The following is a 13,595-nucleotide window of genomic DNA, read 5'->3' on the forward strand; positions in this document are numbered from 1 at the left end:
AACTTAAAACAATCATCGACCGAAGACGATTGATTGTAAATAACGTTGATCTATGACACTGCACGCAGGGTTGTTTGATCGCGGTATAAGTTGAAGGAAACACCAAGTTTTCCGCTTTTCGTCGACGATGTTTTACGGGTTTTTATCTATCGTCTACTGCAGAATTCACGTAGCCGAAGGATACCGCCGGAGCTTAATACCACGATCTCTTCTGTCCTGCAAGTTGGTGTGTTATCGATCTCTCTACAACCTGCCGGAAGAGTAGCGAATATTATACATGTTGGTACCACCCACTCCACCCTCAATGCCAACGTGAACCAATGCTTTTTCAATATCATGCCACTTGTAGTTGTTGCTAACGGAATTTATGGACCTGGTTATAATTGCCGAACGTTATAGCTGACGGGGGTGAGAACTTTTAGAATTTACACCTGAAATTTTTAGATGCATACGTTGAAACTCTACTCCGAGGGCTTTAGTCCGATCAAATATAGAGGGTTACAAAAACAACGAAGGGAGGAGATAAAACGTTCGGATATCAACGAAGGGAAGAGACAGCTTTTTGTTGAATTTCAATGGTGTTTGTTTTTTCTTTTTTTTTTTGTGTTTTTTCGCTTTATCGATTCAACTAAAATATATTATGTTTTTTCGTATTATTCAGACTCATATCAGATGTCAAGGCAACGATTAATGGTACTGTCGACGATAACGGTAATTTATTACAGATAGGATAATTATCATTGAGATAATTTTCTGATGTGATTGTTCGAGGAAATTGTAATTTTATTCAACCTGAATATCCAGAGTCATTAATTAGTCGAAGGTATTGAAATGACGTAAAAACACAAATAAGAACGCACGGCAAGCTTGCAAACTCGATATACTGCTCATCCCGAATACGCTACATAACTCAAAAAATAATCCTTGTAAAATATATTTTGAATAGGATACATAGCTTCAACTACTCTGAAACTTTCTCTCATTTTTATTCAACTCTTTTGTCACAGACTCTATAAAAATTGTATAAATAAGAATAATAATGTTTGAAAAAAACCAACTTCCCTTTTAAATTCAGAGTCACAAAAAACGCGGGGAGTTATGCATATATTTTTTTATTTTTTTTTGTAAGAATGATCTTTTGCGTCTTTGCTTTATGGAGTACACTTAATTCTCGAAGTAATCTCGATCTAGACAACTATAGTCTCTCGCTTGGGTGCTTGCAGCGAATTTCGAATGGGGGGGGGGGTTTGAAACAGGGACGAATAAGACACACATTCATTTTTCCCCACTTGTGTGTACACACACACACACACACTGGTAGAATATCCTGTATACTTTATATATTATCTTGTACTTTATTCGGGCGTACCAAAAGAACTTTGAATAAATATTTTTCATCAATCCTCCCCGAAGTTGCGAAAATTTTATCCTCGTTTCGAGACGTTAGTCAATGTCAAGATTCGAAATTAATTAAATTCAAGAATAGAATATTTTTTGGTAATAATGTAACGATATCGAACGTTGTCTTAGAATTTGCCTTACTTCAGAACTTTTATATGCGATTTATACTTGTTTACAAATAGTCGAGATAAGACTTTCAATTTTTTACTTTTCTTTCGTAGCTACAGATAAAAGTATTGCTAGTATAACGAGTTGTTTTTTTTTTTTTTTTTTGCGATCTTTTTAAAACTTATCAATCGTCTTTACAAATTGTATAATTTAATCATTTCAAGCTTTGACGCTCGAATAATTGGTGCAAGTTGCACTCAACGGTTCACTCTGTCGTCTCTTGTTGTTAATCAATTTACGCAGGATCTTCAATTAGAAGATCAAAAGGTCAAGTCTTTCGGGGCTTACGAACTTGCTGTGTAGTCTAAAACTGCCGATTGTCAATGTTCAATTTTACTTAATGCTAGCCTTGGTCTTCTTGCTTTTTTTTTTTTTTTTGTTTTTGTAATCCCTTTTTTTTCGTGATTTTTCGGGGCTCAAAACCTATTCGTCTCAGAATTGATTTAGTCTCAGAATGGATCTAGTTACCTTTTCGACTAATTCTAATCTCAGAAGTTTCGAAAACGCGCAAACGAAAAATCAAAGCAAAATATCTTCGTTTTTCGATTGTATATTTCGAACGATTCATCGATTGTGTAAATTCGATAATTCCTAAATTCGTAAACAGAGAGATATTCGATCGCCCGAAAATTGGTGAAATTTAACCACTCGGAAAAACTTTCACTGTGAAATTGGACCATTGAAAAATACGATAATTGAAAAATTACCCATAATAATATTAGCCTTATCTCTGAACGAATAAATCGAAACGTTCAGGCGTATAAGATTTCAAACCCATCACCGGATAATAATACGAGACATACAACTTTGTGCACAAATGTTGCGTTTGTTAGTCGGAAAATTTTATACATATATTTGAAAATTGGAAGGCAGCGAAAAAAGGTTCTTGATGTAAAAGAAAAATAACACAATAATTATTAATACCAATAACAGTGAGAAACAAATTAAGAATATTCAAATATCAATGATACTGAAAAATGATCACTCGAACGATGATTTGACAAAAAGCGAATGAAAAAATCCAATAGACATGACGAAAAAATAAAAGATCAGATAAACTTTGAGATCTTCGTTAAAATTTAAAAATATTTACAATAAATTGCGGTCTTTTTCTTCAATGAAAAAAAGTGTCGCGATGTTTAATGAAAAAGAAGTAGGAACGTAAAACATCGTTTCCGAGGTCACTTTTGACAATGAAATATCCTTGTTCCAAAAATCGTGAATTGATAATCTGATTTTTCAATTCTATTCGTACGCATTTTGTCAATTTGAAATTTTATTTCGATTATTCACTCTCTATTTTATTTTGTTATTTTTTTATTTTTTTTTTTCTTCCGTCAAGTCTACCGGATAACAGTCAAAAATTACAGGTGCCTATGACTGACGTTTCTATTTCGCGCCGACAGTCGCAAAAACTAGGGTAATTAAGAAGTTGTGTTTTTTTTCGAAAGGGCGTCGCGACGCCGGTTAATCGGAACTGTACAAGTGTCTTGTATTCGATTTTGCGTTTCACCCACCTTAGCTGTATAAACGCAATTGAAAATTTTCAGGTCGATTGCAGCAGCAGCAGCAGCAGCAGCAGATTCGGACGTAATATCGCAAGATAAAACCCAGCTTGAATATAAACTTGAAAGACCAATGTCCTCGCCGATAATTCCAAGATTTTCAACTCCGGTTAATTTCTCAACGTTCCGAAAGTTGAAACGTAATCGTCACCCCGCCGTGCAGCGTAGTGAAATCAAGCCTTTATTATTAACAAAGTAACAAGTAAATGCAGATACACACGTTACGAATATAAAATTTCTAAAAGTTCTCTCAACGTGTCGCGCACATCGATATTATCTGCACAAAGGTTTTGCACAAGGATCGGTAATTGGAAAAAATAATCACTGTGTGGCTGCAACGATTCAATTCCCCGGTCTATACGAATTGAAATTGCATAAAACAAAAAAAAATAAATAAATAAAAATAAATAAAAATTAGTTTCAACTCGCTATTATCTCGACCGTTGTACGAAGAGACCGTTCGCCAATTTTTTCGCAATTGAGACAGGAAAGAAGGGAGGGAACCGAATCCTGGTTTATACGTGCCGAAGAGGTACAAGTGAACAGGATCCCGGAACGTCCTGTCACAGACTGTCGCTTCTCTAGGCTTTGGGGTATCCGAGCTTCGGCGAATCTCGGGGTGATTCGAGGGCTTTCGTTTTATTGGTATACTGGTGGTGGTGGTGGTGGCGATGGTGGTAGTGGTGGTGGTGGTGGTGGTGGTGGTGGTGATGGTACCGGCGGTGATGATGGGGGGGGGGGGGGGGGGGATATTATACCCTCCTGACTAGCGAATATAACCACTGAATGAACCCACGCCGTGACCCCGCGCCAAACCACCAAAGCAAGAAAATGCGGATCATTGGCGAGCTGCAGGTTCACGTGTGTCTTTTATATACATATATGTATATAAGGTCTTCCACGCAAACTCGTAAAAACGATTTACCATCGACATGACATTTTGTTAATTTTTAATTTCATAAAAGATTTTTTTTCCACGCTAGTACGGACCCTGAAAAGCTTGTGAGAATTTTTTCAAATTTTTGTTTTTTTTCATCACTCGTCTTTATTCTATGATTTTATTTATTCAACTCGTCTTAAAAACACCCGATTAGTTGATTTTTACGATAGAGGATGTAAAAATATTTGATACATCCGATTGGAAACATTTTTACGCAAGATTCAGACCTCGTTGTTTTTTTTTTTTTTTTCTCTTTACTGATATTTTTGCTTTTAACAGTTTTTTTTTCGATTTTCACAGCTGTTAAAAATCTAGTTCAATACGTACCGCATCTTGGATTTGATTGTTATTGATTTTTTTTTTTAAATGTTTCTCCGGTACTAAAACGCGCTCGCGATTTTTTCTCAAAAATACTTTTTGTAAAAAACAATAACTCAAAAAGTGTTGGGAAAAAAATGTTGAAAGAAATCGTGAGTGTGTTTTTGAACTGGGGAAGTTTTGATAAGATTAAAAAAAAATCAGTAATCAAAGTTTTATTATGCATGAAAACATGTTTCTTGATAAGGATTTTGTACTTTTTTTTTTCTTTTCAAATATCTCAGAAGCAGAGCGTTCAATACAGCTTTTCAATTTCTTGAATCGATTCTTTAGTTAAAATTTCGAAATTAACCTGCAAGATTATCGGAATTGTTGTTTATTTAATAATTCCAATTCGAATAGGTCTAAAATTATTAAATGTATATTATTTTCTTCCCTTCTTACACACCGTTAAATTCAACTCTTGCGCTGTATAATAACTGAATCATGCCGCATTGACGTCAAAATCCTTTATAATCAAGAATAATATCGCGTGCACTATTTTTTTTTTTTTTTTTTTTTTTTTTTAACTCCAGTTTGTGCGAGTGTTTGTTTCTGTTACACGTAGACCCATTCCTTACTGGATACGATCATTTTCTGGAGAATAGAAAAACAAAAAAAAAAGAAAAATAGAAAAAACACGTTGTACACACTTGTGTTTAATGGGCAATTTTCACGAAAGCGAGATTTTTATCTATAATACTGAAACTCTTTATCCTTCTGTACAGTATCAGCCAAAATTAACTGGTTCTGCATGGACTTGACTATTCAGTCGGTAAATGACTCAATTTTTTTTTTTTTGTTATGTACGAGTTTTGAAATAAATTTTCGAATCTGACGTGAAGTCGTTTTTTCTTCTATTCTTTTTAATTAATTATTCACAACCGAAGAATTGGGTTATACAGTTTATTGTAACAATTTTCACAAAGTGATTTAACAAAAAAGGATATAAGAGGTCGGAACCTTTTTTTTTACTGACAATAAGCGAGCGATTTTTAACGTTTTATTGCATGCGTAATTCTCATATAGTCGAGGGTTTGTAACTTCTTATTGATTCGATATTACAAGAACGGAATGAATAGAGCTTTTATCGAAATACTGGATCATCCGAAAACTTTCATTTTTTCACAACCTTCAGACTAGTTGTATAAAACGAAAAAAATGCAGAGATCCAATATTCTATTCTTATATTGTATTTGGTACAATTTCTACTTTTCCCTGTTTCTTATTGACCTAAAATCTTCAAAGAATCAAAAAAAAAAAAAAAAAGAAAAGAAAATAATACCTAATTAAAATAAGTTTATTGTGTTTGTGCAAGAAATTTGTTACTACATTAATTTAGAAGATTAAAAAAGCGGAAGGTAGTGAAAATAATAAATGAAGATCGTGTAAGAAATCGAGCTTGGAAAGTATAATCACGTTTAAATTACGCTCAATCAATACGGCTGGAAAGTGTATAGAATAATTTTTTCACAAGAAGAGCGGTCTAGCCGTAAAGTCGTTTATTAATACTCTCTTGTAATAATATTCGCAAACAAGTCTTACAGTTTTTATGCGCTCAAAATCGATGGTATTTAAAACCTTAAATCGTTTATATCCGAAGAAAAAAGACAGCGTGAAACATTTGTCGATGTATACGAGTATAGTTGTAAAATTTCTTCTGTATAAATCATGCGATATAAAACATTTAGCAGCGAGTTTGGTTTTTTTCATTTTTTTTGTACGCAACTCTCCCCCTTCCATCCTTACCTTTTTATCTTTACAACCCCCAGGGTATAAACCGTCCATTTTAACGTTTCGTTGTCACGAAAGTCCCGAGGAATTAGGTACACTGACCCTCCTCGATGGGAAAGGTCAGTTTCCGATCATTGGTCAGTCATGCCTGAATATCATTTCACCCTTCTCTGCAGAGAGAGACTGATCGTTGTTATACACATAATATAATACCCAATGAGTATTTTAAGCCTCTGAAATTGGACGAGGATCGTCCGTAAGAAGGATTTTTTTTTTTTTTATTTATTAACAAGCGTTAAAACGGGGGAATTGTATTTAAACGATTATTTATTCAATAGCGAATCATTAATATTGTGATATTTTATTTTTCTTCTCACAAATATGTCTTCGATGATGAAAACACTTTGTTGTTATTTAAATGTGTTCGATTTTATCATCGGGTGCTTTGATAATGCAGTGAGATTAAAGAAAAGCGGTTGATAAATTTGTCATTTTATTATACAATTTCTTGATTGCGATAAATTTTAATATTCGATCTTTGGTAATAATTAAATTGAAAAATATCTAAATCATACTTAAAAAATTTTACTGTATTGATTTTATTTGTATTGTAATTTTCGTTTCAAATTTCTTTGGAACAGAATTGAAGTTTGATCAGACTCGTCTTTAAACAATTTCGAAGTGATCTCGGTAAAGAAAAAATTGACAACTTGACTCTCGTTTTGTTTCCAATATAATTTCATTCCTTTTCTTTTTCATGTTCCAGAATTTTTGTAAAAAAAAACCTCATTGTATACCAATGCAACAAATGATAAGATTTGAAAAATACCACACGACATATTATAAACAAAAACTATATAACCGCGAATTAAAGAAGGGCTGATTTACAATTCAGCTTAACGCGTTGAATTTTTGTCGCATGGAAGTAGAAAAAAAAAGAAGAAAGAAAGAAAAATGTTATTTCAACGTTCGCATCGACGACGTTAAATTATACATACATATAGCTTAAAGTTCTTGGGCTGATGTCAGCTTCGCTTCGCTTCCTTTCGTCACGTTCAAAGGATGATTCTCGAGCTGTGCATCCCTGGCTGGTTTCGCTTCTATACCTTCTACATGTGCATACCTATAACCTAGCTGACTTTACACATACACATACACATAGGTAGGAACGTATATACAGTATACGGTGATCGTTTCGCGACCCCGCGCATGCTGAGCTCTACTCGGTCCTGGATGACGTCAGACGGTGAAAAATCAATCCCTGGCCCACCTGTATAGTGGCACCCTCTCTACACGTGTACTACACACGCAAACACACACGCGCACCTAGACCAAGGTGGAATAGTACATTGTTTAACAAGGAGGGAAACTCGGTCTTTTCGGGCCGAGCTTAAGTTTGCTATACGAGTCCGTAGGTTAAGTCGAAGACTAATTGTGTCGCAAATAAGCGAGGCGAAAAAACCGTTGACTTTTTTATTGCGCGTCATTCTTTGTAAAACGGGAGTATGGCACGCGTTTGTTTTTGTATTTTTATTTTTTTATTTTCTTACGCGAATCACGAAATCGAGGTTAGGTTCGCGTAATGTCAGATTTGCCAGCTTATGCGCATGCGCGCGGTACGGAAAATACCACGTTTAACTCCTAGGACTTGACCTTTTCAGACACAAAAGCCACTGTACTGACACCCTTTTGCTTTTCTTTCCTTTTTTGCATTTTTATGTAAAAAAAAAAAGAAAAATATGTACCTAAGATTTGGAACGAATAGGTTTTTTTTTTTTGAGCATCCCCCAGTTTTTTATAATTGTTATAAATAAATACATGCGAAAAAAAAAAAAAAGAAACGTATTTTCGAGAATATAATTCGTTAGCGGAGAAATTTGACAACAAACGTACCGTAAAAACGCTTGGTTGACAGAGATCTCGAAATATTTATATGGTTATTGGATTTATAAAATTCAATGGGTAGGGGTAGTTTTCAATCTCCCTTAGGGGTGCATATCTGAATTTCGACGATCTTATCAAACTTTCGCATCTTTTCTTTGAAATAATAGTAACACATATTAATTGTCGTGTTATTTCATTCTTTAGTTTTCTCTTTTAATATTTTTTTGTTAACACCGTTTGAAAATTAATAATATACAACATATATTAGCTTACAGAGATTTACAAAACGTTTGATCTATTTGTAATATATTTATATCATACGAAAAATTGGCAACGAATTTCACTTTAGCATTGATCCTTTTTTTTTTTCCTTGTTTTCCGAATTTTCGAACGGAAGAGATTTTACTTTCTTCGCTTTTTTTTTTCTTTCCTTTTTCTCGCTACACGGTGCACATACACATCAGTTGTAACAACAACGTTGCTTTCGTAATTTCTTACAGACTTTTGGAGATTTGAAAATTGTCTGTATTATTTGTTCTTCTGTCGACGAATTCGCGCTCGCCCGGCGGTATTAATTATACATCCAAGTAACGCGATCGGTATTTTCATCGTCTCGCCCTATACAATGTGCAATGTATCATACAAATCGTTAATCGATACGCAAATGTCTGGGATATTGTTGCACCTTTCGAAATAACGCAACGATCGAGAAACTCGCAGCTTTTATCGATCCCCAAGTTGGGGTTTGTTTTTTTTTTCTTTTTTTTTTTTTTATTTCGTTTATTATTTATTTATTTTTTTTTTCTGTTCTTCGCTTCCCTTTTTCGTCTCACGGCGACAGTCAAATGTCATTGTACCGTATAAACATTGACGTATAATATGTGTATGCACAAAGGTCGATGTCCTGGGAGAGAGCAGGCTTGCGGCCTTGATCTCTCACAGTCGAGAGGCTTTCTTCTTTCCTTTTTCTTTATTTCTCTTTTTTTTTCTTGTTTTTTTTTTTTTTCATTCCGCATTGTTTTGTTTGCATTTTTTTGCCAACCCGTTTTTGAGTTGCCGACGGTATTAGAGAAAAAAAAACAAAAAAATTATTATCTCGTTTAAAATTCGTTCGATGAGAACTTTATAGTTCCGGTTCGTTGAATTCTTGAGAGATGTGATCTTGTCGGTTGTTGTTTTTTTTTTTTTTTTTTTTTTTTTTCGCTGTTGTTCCTTTCAATCGCAGGGATTAACAAAAATTACGCACGGTACTCGAAAAATTCATCTCTACCGAATTTTTCTCAACAAAGTAATTGTGCGCAGCGAAAAGATGAGGGGGGATGAAAAAAAAAAAAAAAAAAAACAGCGAACAAAAGTAAAAATTTGCACTACTTTTCTCCTGTTTCAAATTTTACCTCGATAAAGGACGAGATGTATTAGTTTTTGTTAGTGGAAATAAAAATCAATGGTTGTTTAATTTTCGAGTACGTAGAAAAAAGAAATTCACTTGGAAGCAAAATAAATTCTAGATAAAATGAAGAAGACTAGGAGAGGTTATTTTGCGATCCTCGGCTAGTCATTTTGGCACATCGGAGCGATGCGATGAGTTGATACAACGTGTTTAACAATTTTATAAACACGGTTTAACACAGATCTGTCCAATCTACTTGCGGTTTTAATTAAATAAAAGCTCCGTCAGCTTCGCGGAATGCGGTGAATGAATTAGAGCTCCCTGAGTTATAATTATTCTTTACTACGACGATGTGTTTGCCTCGATGATTATCGTGTACATACGTGTATAAATGTATACACGGTTCAGCATCGTCATCTGCACAAAGGATAATCCAAGGTGGAATCGTTTGTGGTATATTATATATGGGGCATTCCATTTCAAGCCAACGGGTCAACGGGCCTGACCTTCTGAGACTCCAAGGGCCGATGGACTTTTTTTTTTTGTTTTGTTTCGTTCAAAATATAACAATTGTAAATTTTTCGAAATCTTACCGCCATCTTGTAAAAGTCTGCCGACCCAAAATATCCTTGACACGAAGATGGACAGTTTTAATTAAATCGGTGAGACTGTTTTTTTTTTTTTGGTAAAATCAGAAACTCGAAAACACATCTTTTCGTCGTGATTTGAAAATGGGATTGAAATGCTGAATATTTTTGTTGTTTTCTTTTCAGGAAAACTTTTGTTTTTGAAAAAATCCCCCCCCCCCCAAAAAAAAACAATTTCTTGGCTATTTATTGTTAACGATGGTTTCTTGTGGTAAAAAAATTAAATAAAAGGAAAACTCCGTTTTGATGAAAATCGATTTTCTTTTCATTTCATTTGTTAATAATTGTTTTTTTCTTTTTTCGAATTAAGCATAATTTCTTTCGTTTTACTCTTAAAACAAAAAGAAAATCGAGGTTCATAAAAACCGAGTTTAATTTTATTCTGTTTTTACCACAAGAAACCATCGTTAAAAAATAAATTCCAAGATAAAAATTTTATTTTTCAAAAACCGAAAATTGTCCCAAAAAAAAAAAAAAAAAGTATACACCATTTTCATCCCATTTTCGAATGATGATGAAAAGACGTATTTTCGAATCCCTGATTATATATACGAAGCCTACGTTTTACGGTAGTTGAAGAGTCAAAGCACTTTTTACACCGCGGTACATATAATTTACGCTTATGCGTGCAATGCAATGTTGAAAACAACACGAATGACGATTATTATTAATTCAAGACAGTAAAGTGGTTGATTGAATAATTCGGTAATTGGAGTCTGAGGGGAGCTTTTTTATGGCTTTTTATCATGAGATTGAACTTTCTTCGACCTGAATTATTACCGCTTTGTAGAAATTTAATCCTTTGTGTTTTGTCGGGTGGTGTAGGTGTTAGGTACACTACCTGTATATATGTCTGTTACAAGATTGAACTATGTCGTCGGTAAAATTGTCCCTCACGCGCCGGACGTCTAAGTTGATTGAATTGCGGTCAATCACTGCAGAGCTGACACAACCGGCAGAACTCGTAGAATTTTCGTGTACGAACGAAGACGATTCGACGGAGATTCAACCAAACAGTTGTGTAAAATTTTAGGGATAGAAATAGAGAAAAAAGAAAAAATTTATAGGTACCTGCATTAAATTATTGCCAAGCTGGAGAGACGTTTCATATTCTCACAATTGTTGTAAACGGAATTTTACGGGTAAAAATAAAATTAGCGTAATTTTTACAACAATCTTCGAATATTCTTGCAATTGAAAAAATTTTTCTTCTTCTTTTTACACAAAAAATCACATTTTCTCGTTACGATTGAAGATTTTTTCCCATTTTTTCCCACCTTAGTATAGGAAGAGTAAAAAATTAATGATATGAAAATTTAGTCAATTATTGAATTGTACAAACAAATGTTGCAGCCACAGGTTGAGAAAAAGATTATTTTTTTTTCTCGATTTCATATTTCAATATACAAGTTTTGCTTCTATACATCAAATAATAACCAAAATCTTCACTTATTACTTAGAAAGTTTGTCTTTTTTACGTTGATAAATAACATTGGTGAACCCCCCCCCCACTCTTGACTTTGTGCTCGCGAGATTCAAAATCATTCGAAATGAATAATTCCAGATGGTTGTGAAAAAATTTCATTTCTCATTATTATACTAAAATATTACAGTGAAAATAATATATCGTTATAATGACGTTTTAAATATTGTCGGATTCACACGAAGATGTAATACACAAGTAATCGTTTAGTGTTATTACTGCATTTTCTGGTTATTGCATTATCAATTCTGGTCGTTTAGTCTACAATTTTTTTTTTTTTTTATGTTAAATAAGGCCTCGTGCAATATCGATTTATCGTTGCACCTACGTCAAATCATCGCAATAGCTACACTGAGAAAGATTTCATTTGCCACAGTGCGTGGAAAAGTTCAGTAAAACAGGTATCGTTAAAAGAAATGTTTGAATATTGTTGGAATTAGGAAAAACGAGGTACGTCTAACCATTTTGCGCTATCGTAGATCCTTTTTTGGTGATTGTGGTAAAAATGAAAATAGCTAAGGACTGAACGGTAACCGGAACTGAAAATTTCTTTCAGCGATAAAAAATATAATGCAACTGATCACAATAAATAAGAATGGTAACTCGTACCAGATTTTTCGTTTACATCTGAAAAAAAAACACATTTTCATTCTCTACCCAGAAAAAGACTTTCTGTCATGGTAAAAAGAAAAAAAGAAAGAACAAAAAAGCAACAAAAGTGAAAGTATTTAAGTACGTTGATTGACAATCACTTACCGAAAAAATTTTTTACGGATAGTCTCTTCGTTCTTGTCCTGTATGAATTATTTATACGGGTTGTATATTTTATCGACAATATCCCGTATCGGTTAGGACAATAACGACGAACTTTGAAACCACCATTGAATCGTTAAAGTTATATTATTGTCGCAACAATAATCACTGCACAGAGGCGTAATTTGATGTATATTATTGTTACACGTTATGTATATACGTATAAGTATATCGTATAAACGCAAGCCGCTTTCAGAGCTTTACACAAACGTTGCAACGAAGCACAAACGGGTCATCGTACAATATAAGCACGGCCGATAAAATTATTCCCGTATTTCCGCTTTACGATCCGATCTGTTTTCTTTCTTCTTTTCTTACGAATTTTCGAACAAACTGCATTTAGCTGCATTAATAACGATAAGAAATGGACTGGCCTACGGAAACGAGTTGAGGAACTGTTCGTGTATTTCGCTGAAAGCTCCTACAACGGTTACCAAGATGGCGCTGTCAACTTTGCCTCGCATGACGTCATGGGTGTGCTTTACGTCTCAAGAAACGCGAATGTTCAACTTTCAATTATTAAAAATTTTTCTCCTCGCCTGTTCTCATTTTCAAAAAACTCCCCTCAGAAATCGTGTCATTCAAAAGTGACACAATCAAGTGAAAGAAGTATGCTTTCAATTTGATTGTTTTTGTTTTGTAATTTTTGTAAAAAATTTTTAGGTTAGAACTCGTGAAGATCTGCAATATATTCCTCATCGTTCCTGCGTTGCTGCAGTTTTTTGTTCAACTCTCGTGTGTATGATTTACGGCGTCAAATTCGAAATTCGAAGCAAGAGTCTACGGTTATATTATATCCAATAAACGAACGAAAAAATTATATCACGTTTCAAATGTTTTCTTCGGTTTTATTTTCCGGCGCGAAATTCAAAATACCTTGCGCAGCTTTATCTGCCAGGTCTGGCTGATAACGAAGAACTTGCGAATAACCTACGTCGAGCTTTCGACTCTCGGGCTTGCATGCAGCTACTGCCATCGGTCGAGGCTTTGCCGGAGTTTGCGAGACTCGGTTCGCGAAATTGCAGATTTCACGCGACTTACGGTAATTGAAATTTCACCTCGCCATTATCCAGCGGGTTAGCAATTAGCGAATTTTTTTACTGGCAAATATTTTTCACTTTTCAAATTTTATTCAACTTTACATGTGAGATGTGGGTTATACCGTGTGTAATATAATTTCTGTTAATACAGTAATTTGTATAGGTCCTCTTAT

General features: G+C 34.2%; 1 protein-coding gene across 5 annotated transcripts in view; it reads right to left on the minus strand.

The window, feature by feature from the left end:
• Nucleotides 1-12,777, minus strand: part of LOC107224690 (rho-related BTB domain-containing protein 1) — a 28,455-nt gene extending 15,678 nt beyond the window's left edge. For 2 of the 5 annotated variants that reach the window (XM_046734437.1, XM_015664853.2), the window contains exon 1: nt 12,326-12,777. The gene's annotated coding sequence lies outside the window, so the exon portion shown is untranslated. Of the gene's footprint in view, nt 1-3,086; nt 3,703-7,159; nt 7,179-10,927; nt 10,945-12,325 lie in introns of those variants that run through there. The other 3 variants (XM_046734435.1, XM_046734436.1, XM_046734434.1) reach the window with 3 other exon arrangements.
• Between the last annotated feature and the right edge of the window lie 818 nt (nt 12,778-13,595).

The sequence above is a fragment of the Neodiprion lecontei genome, chromosome 3, assembly GCF_021901455.1.
Source record: "Neodiprion lecontei isolate iyNeoLeco1 chromosome 3, iyNeoLeco1.1, whole genome shotgun sequence".
In the NCBI taxonomy this organism is placed as follows: Eukaryota; Metazoa; Arthropoda; class Insecta; order Hymenoptera; family Diprionidae; genus Neodiprion; species Neodiprion lecontei.